Here is a 10,378-nt window from a genome sequence, read left to right on the forward strand (position 1 = left end):
AAAGAGACTAAAAAATGGTAAAAAAAAAAAAAAAAAAAAAAAAAAACCAAAACAAAACACACACACACTAGAAATAAAACAGGACTTCAGTAAACAAAATGATAGGAATTTGACACTGGTTTTTATATTATATGTTGTCTTCTGGAATTGTTTTCTGTGAGCATTTGATTTTGATATTGTTTAATTTTTCTTATGTTTATGACAGCATTAATTTTTTGAAGGTGGAGACTATATCTTGTCTCTGTAATTTTACTATGCCTGGTTTAATATTAAGCATCTAGCAACACCAGGGTGCTTGGAAAGAAATGGATGTGGATGTATTAACTTATTATGGATATTAACAGGACGCGTCACCCACTGCTGTGCAGCATAGATATGTTGAGTCTGGAATGACTTAAATATGAAGAGGGACGGAGCAGAACCATGGGTGGTTAACTCGCTGTTCAGAGGGATGCACAATGTAGAATGTATGAATTGTTTATTTCTGGAAAATTCTATTTAATATTTTCAAAACATGAGTGGCCTAGGGTTATTGTGACTGCAGGAAGCAAAGCCATGTAGAAAAAAAGGGGCACCGCTGTCCCTGAGAGAATAAGGCAAATGATATTTTCAATGAATGAGCTAGACTTTTTGTCCTCTCCCCAAGGGATAGTCTGCTTTGAAGACAGCCTGCAACAGGGCCAGGAAATGAAGTTTTGCAGTGCTGAGAGCCCACCTGTGATTAACTGCATGCCACTGGACTTGGGACAGGTCCCTCAATCTTTGGATGCCATTGTTTCTTTATCAACAAAATACAATAAAGTGCCTTTTTCCCTGCTTGACAGTGGGAATTATAAGGAATAACAAACCCTACCATTACCTTTCTGTTCTTTAGAGATGGAAAATAGTTACCAAGGTTTCAAGGGCAATTTTAAAAGAAAAATATATCTGAAATCTTTAAAAATGAATATTTGGGGCTGAAGAGATGGCTCAGTGGTCTAAAGCGCCTACTTGGAACAAGCTTTGCAAAGCACAGGGACCGCAGTTTGATCCCCCAGCACCACATGCCAGCCAGCCCCGCCCCCAGGTGGGCTGAGCTGGCCACACACACACACACACAAACACACACACACACACACTAAATAAATAAATAAATAAATAAAAATGAAAATTTATGAAATAGCATTGTTTTGCTGAACTATATAATATGTATAATCCTTGGTAAAATGATTATATGTTTAAGAACTATCGAAAGCACACTTTGCATGTCTTGATAAATTATTTTGTTTGTATTATGTATTTAAATTTTAGCTGACAGTTATTTTAAATTCTTGTAATTTGTTTTTATGTTGTTGAGGAACGGGATTGAACTCAGGCCCTTGCACTTGCCAGAGAAGTGCTTATTCTACTGAACCATCTCCCTGGCCCCTAAAAATTTAAATTATAGCATGTTATGTATACTTGCATAGAAACTATTCTACACACAAATTTATTAGACCAAGTATGATATTCAAATATATACCTTTCATTTTTCATTTCTCAGCTCTTCTGTATTTATTCATAGTCTGTGTTCAATATAAAAGCCAGACTTCCCTGAGAATTTTGCAAGAGCTAAACACCTGGAGTCACATCTGCAAACTGTCTCCCAATGGGTTCCAGGGTGCTGTTGGAAATGCACCAATGTGCTTAGGAATATTTTAAAATGTTGAGGGAAACACAGTGACACTAAAAATCTGTTGACCTGGAGAAAACTACTATCTGTAGTTAGTTTTAATTTTGAATTACCCTATGTTGCTTTAATGACTTCATACAATTGGGAAACTGGAGATTGCTATGATAAAAAGCAGGAAACACCAGTAAATCAGTGTGGAAGAGGAAGTGAGAGAGGAAATAGCTAATATGACCCCAAAGTTTGAGATGTTTTGTAGCACCCAACTTAATTAGCTAATATAATTAAATAAGTGATTACAGTTATCTAAAGTGAAATAAAAATATTTTTTAACTTTACATGTATCATTTTCTAATACTATGAAGTTGTCAGGATATAAATGCTGACAGGTAGTTTGAACCTAGTATGCTACAAAGAATTAACAGGAAGTAGGCTGGAGCGGCGGTGGTTACTTGTAATTCACAGCTAATGGGAGGCCATGGGCAATTCATGGAGATCTTATCTCAAAATAAGTAGGGCTGGGGATACCCTATCACTCCTTGGGTTCACTCTTCAGTGGCCCCCCAATAAAAACCAAATCACTACTACCCACACCAACACCAACACCCTTGAGAAAACCTGAAACATTTATAATTTCTGTTATGGTTTGTGTCTAATTGTCCCCCTAAAACCTCATGCAATCATGGGGCAGTTTCTAGAGTTTTTGATTAACTCATGATCCAATGCAGGGATTATGGGTGTGAGTGGGACACCCGCCCTGGGGCACATAGACTGAATGTAGTGTGAGGCGGTGGAGGGAGGCTTTCTCTCTCTCTCTGAGCCACCACTGCCCCTGCTCCTCCTTTGCTCTTGCTGTTTTTCACCACCATAAACTGAGGCCCTCTTCCATGTGTCACTCTGCCTTGGAGCCAGCACAGTATGGACGGAAACCTCCACTAACTGTGAGCTAAATAGACCTTTCCTTCCTTAGTTTTGAGGTGTTGAATATTTTGTCCTAGCAAGAAAAAAGTAACCAAGACACTTTCCAAAGAAATTCTGCAGTTTGTTTCTGAGATAGGAGATCACTGACACGTAGCAGAGATGGGTGTAGTTTATATCTGCACACTATAGAAGGAGACACAGTCACTTCTGGGGAGCTGCTGACAAGGACTGGAAAGCCTTATTTTATAAGCACTGTACACATGCTCCTTCGCTGGAAACAAAAATTTCTGTACTTACATTATCCTAATAAGATTCCAAATGAATTAGAGAAATGGAATATTTGCTTTTAGTTCACTATTATGACCTATTCATTTTTGTGCACAAAGAGAAAATTAATGCTGCCTTAGTCTTATAGGGAAAACTGCCAGAAGTGACCAACCAATGTGCCCAGCTTTGCTCTTTTAGGTTGAGAAATGTTTTAGAGTTATTTTAACATTAATGTTTGTGTATGTGTTTTAGGCTTGAATATACATTGCTTAGGTCACTCATTTCAATATTTAACTTGAAATATTTTTTCAGAAATTAATATATGATGGTTATCAATTGTCATTTATTTCTAGTTTATTAAGTAGAAAATTGTTTTTATTAGGGTTTGAGTACATTGGAATTAATCATTATTAATAACATTTTGCTAATATTCCTTTATTTTATATCTAGTAAAAAGAGCACATTTCATTCTTAATATTTCTAATCTTTATATTACATTGTATTAGAATAGTTTTGTTACTTTAAAACAAAAGATTAAATAATGCATTGCACAATTATAACAAATTAAAATATTTAAATGTATACTATCATTAAAATGTTAAATCAAGGTATTCTTACTGATAATTTATACTTTTTTGTTAGCTGTCAGGCCTAATAAACTGCAGACAGAAAGTTATGATTCCTTTCTGTAATATAATAATGCAGACAAAAGAATCAAGTTATGAAAAAGACAAGAATATGTTACACATCTAACCAAATAAGATGGAGTTGAAATTTTTCCTTTTTATTCACTTAATTCTATAAAGCTTTTTTATAGCAGTTTTATATGAGGAGAAAGCTTTAAGGTTTCACAAAGAGATTAAATTTTCTGAAGGATGTAAAAGGAAAAAGTAGTAAACCTTGTGATGTGTGAGGAGAAATTTTTATACTCTTAAGGTATGTTTTTGAAAGAAAATTAATTTCTCAACAAGTAGTAAAATTATAGAATGGTGAGGATTGATGTTGCCCTAAAGATTTTTTTAAATGAATTTTATTGAGAAAGAAATAGCACTGAGACAGTTTCAAAACAGGTTAGTAGGACAGTTACAAAATTAATACATTGCATATTGTTGTCTTCATAGTAATTTTCTTCTTCCCCTTTTTTATTTTTTAAAGAGTGCAAAATAGTGATATAAAAAGCATTAGAAATGATACAAAATTTCATTAAACAAAGTAATAGGAGTGGAACAATTGTTGCTGTATTACATAATACAATCTTCAATTTAGTTACTCAGGCTACCAGATGTAAACATGCAAGATTTGTGAAGCTCAGTGGTGTCCCAAATTTTCTGACCAAGGAGATTATGGGGCCATAGAGGAAAGTGATCAATGATGTAGAGTATGCCTAAGGGAGTGAGATGGAGAGAAATCATTCTTTCAGGCTTTCACAAAGAGCAAATTATTCAAGCAATGGCCATGACTCATCCACATGGCTGACACAAAAGATCTGCAAACTGCGGTACAGGGTTTCAGGGTAAATCCTGAGGGGATTTGACTGACCTTATCAGATATAAATGTTTTTTTCTTTAAACAAAAGATGCCCTAAAGATTTTATCCAACTCTTCTAGTTTAAATATGAAGAATCTGAGGCACAAAGAGGTTAAGTAACTTGATTTTGGTCACACAGCTAGTTATCAATAGAGCAGCTACTAGAGTGGAGAGATCTTTCATGGATCGGTTCTTTTCTTTGGGGTTATATTTCATTTGAGAAAATAATTCAAATAGACTAATTATGTATGTAATACTTTTTATGCAAAAAACCATTCACATTGTGATTTTAATTTAGTAGGTTTTTCTCTGTGTTTTTAGGACATTTGAAGACAATTATAAGAGCTAGGCAAGAAGCACGGGAAAAGTATGGGCTTAGGAGTTAGGGTTAGAATTCTGACTGTATATATTTATGAGCTTGATGACATAGAGGAAGATATTTAAAATCTTTACATCAGAATTCCTTCATTTATATAATTGCAAGAATATCTCTTAGTGGGATGTTGTCAGGCTTAAGTGAAGCAATAAAGCCTGGCATCTAGTAGTTTTCCAAGAAATGTTAATTTGCCTTTATTTAAGTAGGCTTGGAAGGCAAAGAGTCCGGAAATGGATACAAGGAGGGGAAATAAATATTTAGAACATCATTAAAGTCTACAGTGGACCATCATCTAATCACTTGTTTATAAAGGACTATGATTATTAAATATAGATTATCATTATGTGGTCAACAAAATCATATGGAATGATATAGTAATCATCCAATACAGGCTATAATTAGTACTTACAAAAAATCTGAATGCAAAGTATGTAACAACTAATGATGCTACAATTATCGAGTCTTCAGACAAAAAGACAGAATGGTAGGAGGCTGTAGTGTTAGTATTAATACGTGAGGCATCGATTTGCAGAGACTTTTCTCCAGGGGAAGATGACTTCTGTAGTGTGTGTTTCAGTACAAAGCAGTCTAAGAAAAAGAGTGGTGTCAAAGAGGTATCAAAATGCACTGATGGTTTGCTTTCCTAGATTTGGAGGCTTCAAGACAAGGTAGCCATCCCATCCCTAAGTATTTTTCTGGTACAAATTTTGCTAACTTTGGTGCTTTTCTTTACTTTTTCTTCCCCCACCCTGACAACTTCATTCTTTTTTAAAAAAGTTTAAGCAACAAGCTCCTGGACCCTTCAGATGGTTTAGTAATGAAATATAACCATAAGATGATAGATTACATCGACTGTCATGAGGTAGGGTCAGAGGTGGTCCCTCAAAGTAGGAATGGGTACCTCATCTCACAACCCTACTCCTTACATGGAATAGGTTTGTTTATTCTTGTCATAGAAAGATAATTTTAGCACATATCAGTGAGAGCCATGGGCAAATTTATTAGACAAAATTAGAAAGCAACAAAGAATTGGGAAGAGATTAATACTTTAGGAGCTGAAAGGGACAGAGTTGAAAGAAAAGGATCAAATTGGACTATTAACAAAGAATGAGACCAGGTTTTACAGGCTTTCTGGGGGTTGGGAAGAAACTGATCCTTTTCTCAGTTCTGGGTTACAAGATGTCTTATCTACAGAAAATGATTATTTCTTCTTGGGAAAGTCTCAGTTTTGTGGAGGGTTTGCTGTATTCTAAGGAGACTACAATTTTAGGTGATGACTTGAGATTTCTGAGTACTTGTTGGTAGTTGGCCATCTCTGTAAATCTTTTACCTCCATGATCTCAGCTTTGAAGGCGGAAGAGCTATGTTATGTAGATTTAGGGCTAATGTTTATAGGCAGAGCTAAGCAAAGATCTGACCCAAAGTTTTAAGGTAATAAAGGAGACATGCCAAATGAAAGTCAAACTTTGTTCTGCTTTTTATTACCTAATTGGCATGTGGAGACCCAGGTAAAAGTCACTCCTCTTCAGCAAACAACAGTTGCCTCAGAAGAAAACACAAATCATACTTCTCATGGATTGTACCTACATTTTCCCCAAAGCCTCATGTGACCATAACTGGAACTTCTTGGGGATGGCTGAACTTAGTGTGTGTGGATATGGATTATAGGTGTGCAATAGTGAGGTTAGCCCACTGATTGGATTAGTATAGTTCCAGATGTGGCTTAATTGACTTACTGAAAATAGAACCCACCCTATATGTGAATGGCACCAACCAATCAGCTTGTGCCCTGGATGAAATAAAAAGGTTAAGAGGAAGAAAGCCTTCCTGCTTCTTTTCTGCCATGCCATGAAGTATTTCTCCTCTGCCAAGCTGCCCTGCCTTGGTGCCAGATGCCTAGGGACTGAAACCTGTATGAACTGAGAGCTTAAATTAACATTTTCTCCTTTAACTGCTGTGTGTTGGGTATATTGTCCCAGTGATGAGGTGGCTGAACCTGGTGTGGATGAGGAAGTCACTAAGACAATGCATTCTAATGAGCAGCAGCTTAATGGCCCAGGAGTTGTCCTTTGTCTCTCTGGTGGACTCTGATTCCTTCATTCCATGTGACCTTTTGCATATGAACAAAGCTGATGGTTTTTACTTAGATATTATCCTTAATAGGCAGTTTTACTTACAAAATCATACAAGAATATAAGGAATATAAGAATATGTTTGTATTTGCTCATAGTGTTTCATTGAAAAGGTATGTCTATATTCTTTTAAAAGAGAGGGATATGTGAAGTTCAAGGGTAGACAAATCTCATTCTCATTTAAGTAACTGCAGGTGAACGGTGTGTGTGTGCGTGTGCATGTGTGTGTGTGTGTGTGTGTGTGTGTGTGCTTTTCTAGGTTAGGGATCCAGAAAAACTTGCCCTAGTTAAGAATTTACCAGATACTACATTTCTTTATAAATTCGCTTTAATTTTACATGTACAATTCCTGTGAATTGCTGCACATAAATAAAGATTGACCAAAGGGACAGATTTCTTCAGTCTTTTCATGTTAGGAAAGAACTCTGTTCCAGGGAACACTTTTGCAGACATAGATAGACAGAGGTAGCTGGGGACTTAGATAGATGAAATGAAATTAGAAAAGTTTGAAGCCCTGAGTTCAAAGAATTTAGAGAATGAGAACTGATTGTAGTTTTTATTTGACTTTGACAGAGGTGATTTTTCTTTACTTCCCTGGGAAGACTGAAAATCAAATTAAGTGAGGCAATCTAAGTGAAAGGAGGTTGTACATAGCATGCTTTATATGCAGGTAAGATAGTCACTTGGCTAAAGTGGGCTATCTCCTTTCTTAAGGAGTTTTTCCTAGTGCTTGGTTAGTCTAATGTATCCTCAGGTGCCCATAATGTACTTACAGGTAAAAAGGGCTGTCTCTGCATTTTTCCTTTTCCAATGGTATACTGTGCTACTGAAACACAATATCCAGTGGGACTAGATTTGTGGACATACATTTTGCAGCTTTCGTTTCCTAAAATCAGAGCACAGACTACTGGAGCTCTAAGGCTTTTTAACAATGAAGAATGAGCTATGCCTGCTTTAGCAATGTTAATTCAAACACAGAGCATGGCACGCTTCATTTTGAAAGTGTTTGAAGCCTGCTCCTGAACAGAATGGCAAAGGAAACTCTTGAGAGCAAACTGAACTCCGTGCTGTTTATATTTAGGCCTCCATATGTTTATAGTTTCAAAATCAGTGGGAAAATCTTGATCAAAGGCAGGGTAACTCACACAGAAAACTTCAAGACCCCTTCGTGGGGCTAGGTTCTGTAAAGAGCCTTTGATTCCAATGGTTCACACGCGGAAAAAAAAAAAATGCCCTACTGGCTCAAGAGTTCCTTCGGGCAACAAACTTTCCAGGTAAACAGGAAGACCATCAGTCTACTTGAAAATTTAAAAACAAATGATACTCATCACCTTGCACTTAATAATTCTGACTTTGAGACAAGAGTTGGAGTAATTATTAAAAAAAATTGGAGTTCTAAATTTAACATGAGGCCTAGTACCATTATTGTAATTTATGTTTTTTGGGGGGCAGGGACGACACAGTAGTTTATTGAAAGTATGGGAAAGATATATGCTATGTAATATCCTCCGCAATAGCTCTAAAATTCTATGAGTTAAACAGTTTGGAAATTTCAGAGTTACCTAAGAAAACAAGTAGGCATTCCAACCCACCGTGCTGACTGAGACTGAACAGGAGGAATATGCGTATCCCCAAAGTTGGAAGAATGTCATTTTCAAAGGTATTGTCTATTGTAATTAGGAAAAAGAAACTACTAGTGAACTTTTTAGCTGTGTAGATGGCTATTCTTCATGACTAAAAGTGTAGTTTATATTTATTTTGCATGTAGAACCAGCTGAATGGGTAAATGAAGTGTAGATGCAACACAATCAAAATAATTTTAATAGTTGCCTGGATTTTCCTCGCTAAAACGAGAGGTATGCAGTTGGAAACTTCATAGCAGGCTGAAATACAAGGAATATCCTGTGTAGAGGACCAGGTGTGCGACTGTGCTCCCGCCTTTTATGTCTTTAATGGCTATTTAAAATCTGGGAAAAAGGTATGATGTCGAATCAGAGTGAATTCTTTCAAATTGAAAAAAAAAAAAAAAAAAAAAAAAAAAAAAAAAAAAAAACTGGAAACATTGTGTTTGGGTCCTCATCCACAATTGAAAAGATTTAGAATTAGAAGCAAATTTGAGGCGATGTGCAGTAAGTTCTGTTTTTAAAGAAACAGCCCCCACATACCTATTAGCCTTCCCCTGAACCAGTCCTTTGGAAAACAGAAACAAGTAACTGCAGGTCCCTAGAGAACTAAAAGCTGAGCTCTTCAACTTTTCCTTCCACCTGTCTGGAAGGTCGGGAGAGAGCTCACCTGCCGGAGGGCGTCGCAGCCCGGGACTCCTACTTTGGGGACACTGTCCCTCCCTCCCGCTTCTTCTCGTCCCTTCCCCAAACGTTCAAAGCTTTGCTGGAGCTCTTGCAAGAACTGTGGGGCCAGGCAATTGGAAGGACTGGCCGCAATAGGGGAAGCTTTAGAACGAGAGGCTTCGGTGAAAACTCGCGGCGGGAGGGGGGCTGGAGCCCCGGCGAGTCTGTCGCTGGGATTTGAAACGCCTGCTTTCCCTCCCCTTCGCTTTCTGAGCAGCTTTCGCAGCCAAAAGCAAACCAATCGCATATTTGGCGCAAAAAGCCCCGAGGCCGAGGGATGAGGGCTCCTGCTCTGGTCTCCTTCGGGCCAGCTCTTAAGGAGTGGAGCGCGCACAAGAACTGCTTTCCAGGCCCTGTCTACCGCGCGGGCACTCCGGCTGCAGGTGGCAGGCGGAGCTGTCCAGCACTGGCGCGGAGCCGCGGGAGGCACAGCGCGGCGCGCCCCGCCGGGCGGCGCAGCCACAGCGCGGTCGCCGGGCAGCAGACCCGTCCTCGCTCGCGGCCTCCGCGCTCCGGGCTCGCTCCGCGCCCACGCGGCCTCGCCCGAGGTGGGGGTCGCAGGGCCCCCCGAAGCTCTCCAGCGAGACGGCGCCAAAGTGTTGCCCCTGCCCTTTCCGCCCCGGGCAGGATGAACCTTTCAGGATTCCCTTCTCCCCTCCGAACTTCCAAAATAAACTCAGAGGAGGGGCGGGGGCGCCAGCCCTGACCCTCACCCGCACTCCGCGCCAGGCTTCCCCGAGGCGGCCCTAGGGGGCGATCTCCGCCCGGCCCCCGCGCCCCCTCCTCCGCCTGTCACCAGCCGCCTCCCCCGGCCTAGGAGCGGGGCGCTCCGGGTCGGCGACCCCATCCGACCTCAGCCTCGGAGCGCTCCTCCTCGGGCCGGCTCGGTGGCCGCGGGGAGGGCGCGCAGAGGACAGCGACCGAGTGTCCTCGTTGCTCCTGAAACGTGGCGGCGGGCGAGGCAGAGACTCCCAATGAGTATGACGGCGACACGTGACACCGGCGGAGGGAGAGGGGGGATAAAGGAAGCGGAGAGGCGGCGGCGAGCGCAGAGAGGCGGGAGGCGCGGGCGGAGAGGGGAAGGGGCGAGCCCGGCGCTGGCGGCGGAGCCCGAGCGCGGAGCCCGAGCGCGGAGCCCGGAGCGCTCCCGGCCCTCCTC

Source organism: Octodon degus, unplaced genomic scaffold (genome assembly GCF_000260255.1).
Source record: "Octodon degus isolate 3935 unplaced genomic scaffold, OctDeg1.0 scaffold00012, whole genome shotgun sequence".
Taxonomy (NCBI): domain Eukaryota; kingdom Metazoa; phylum Chordata; class Mammalia; order Rodentia; family Octodontidae; genus Octodon; species Octodon degus.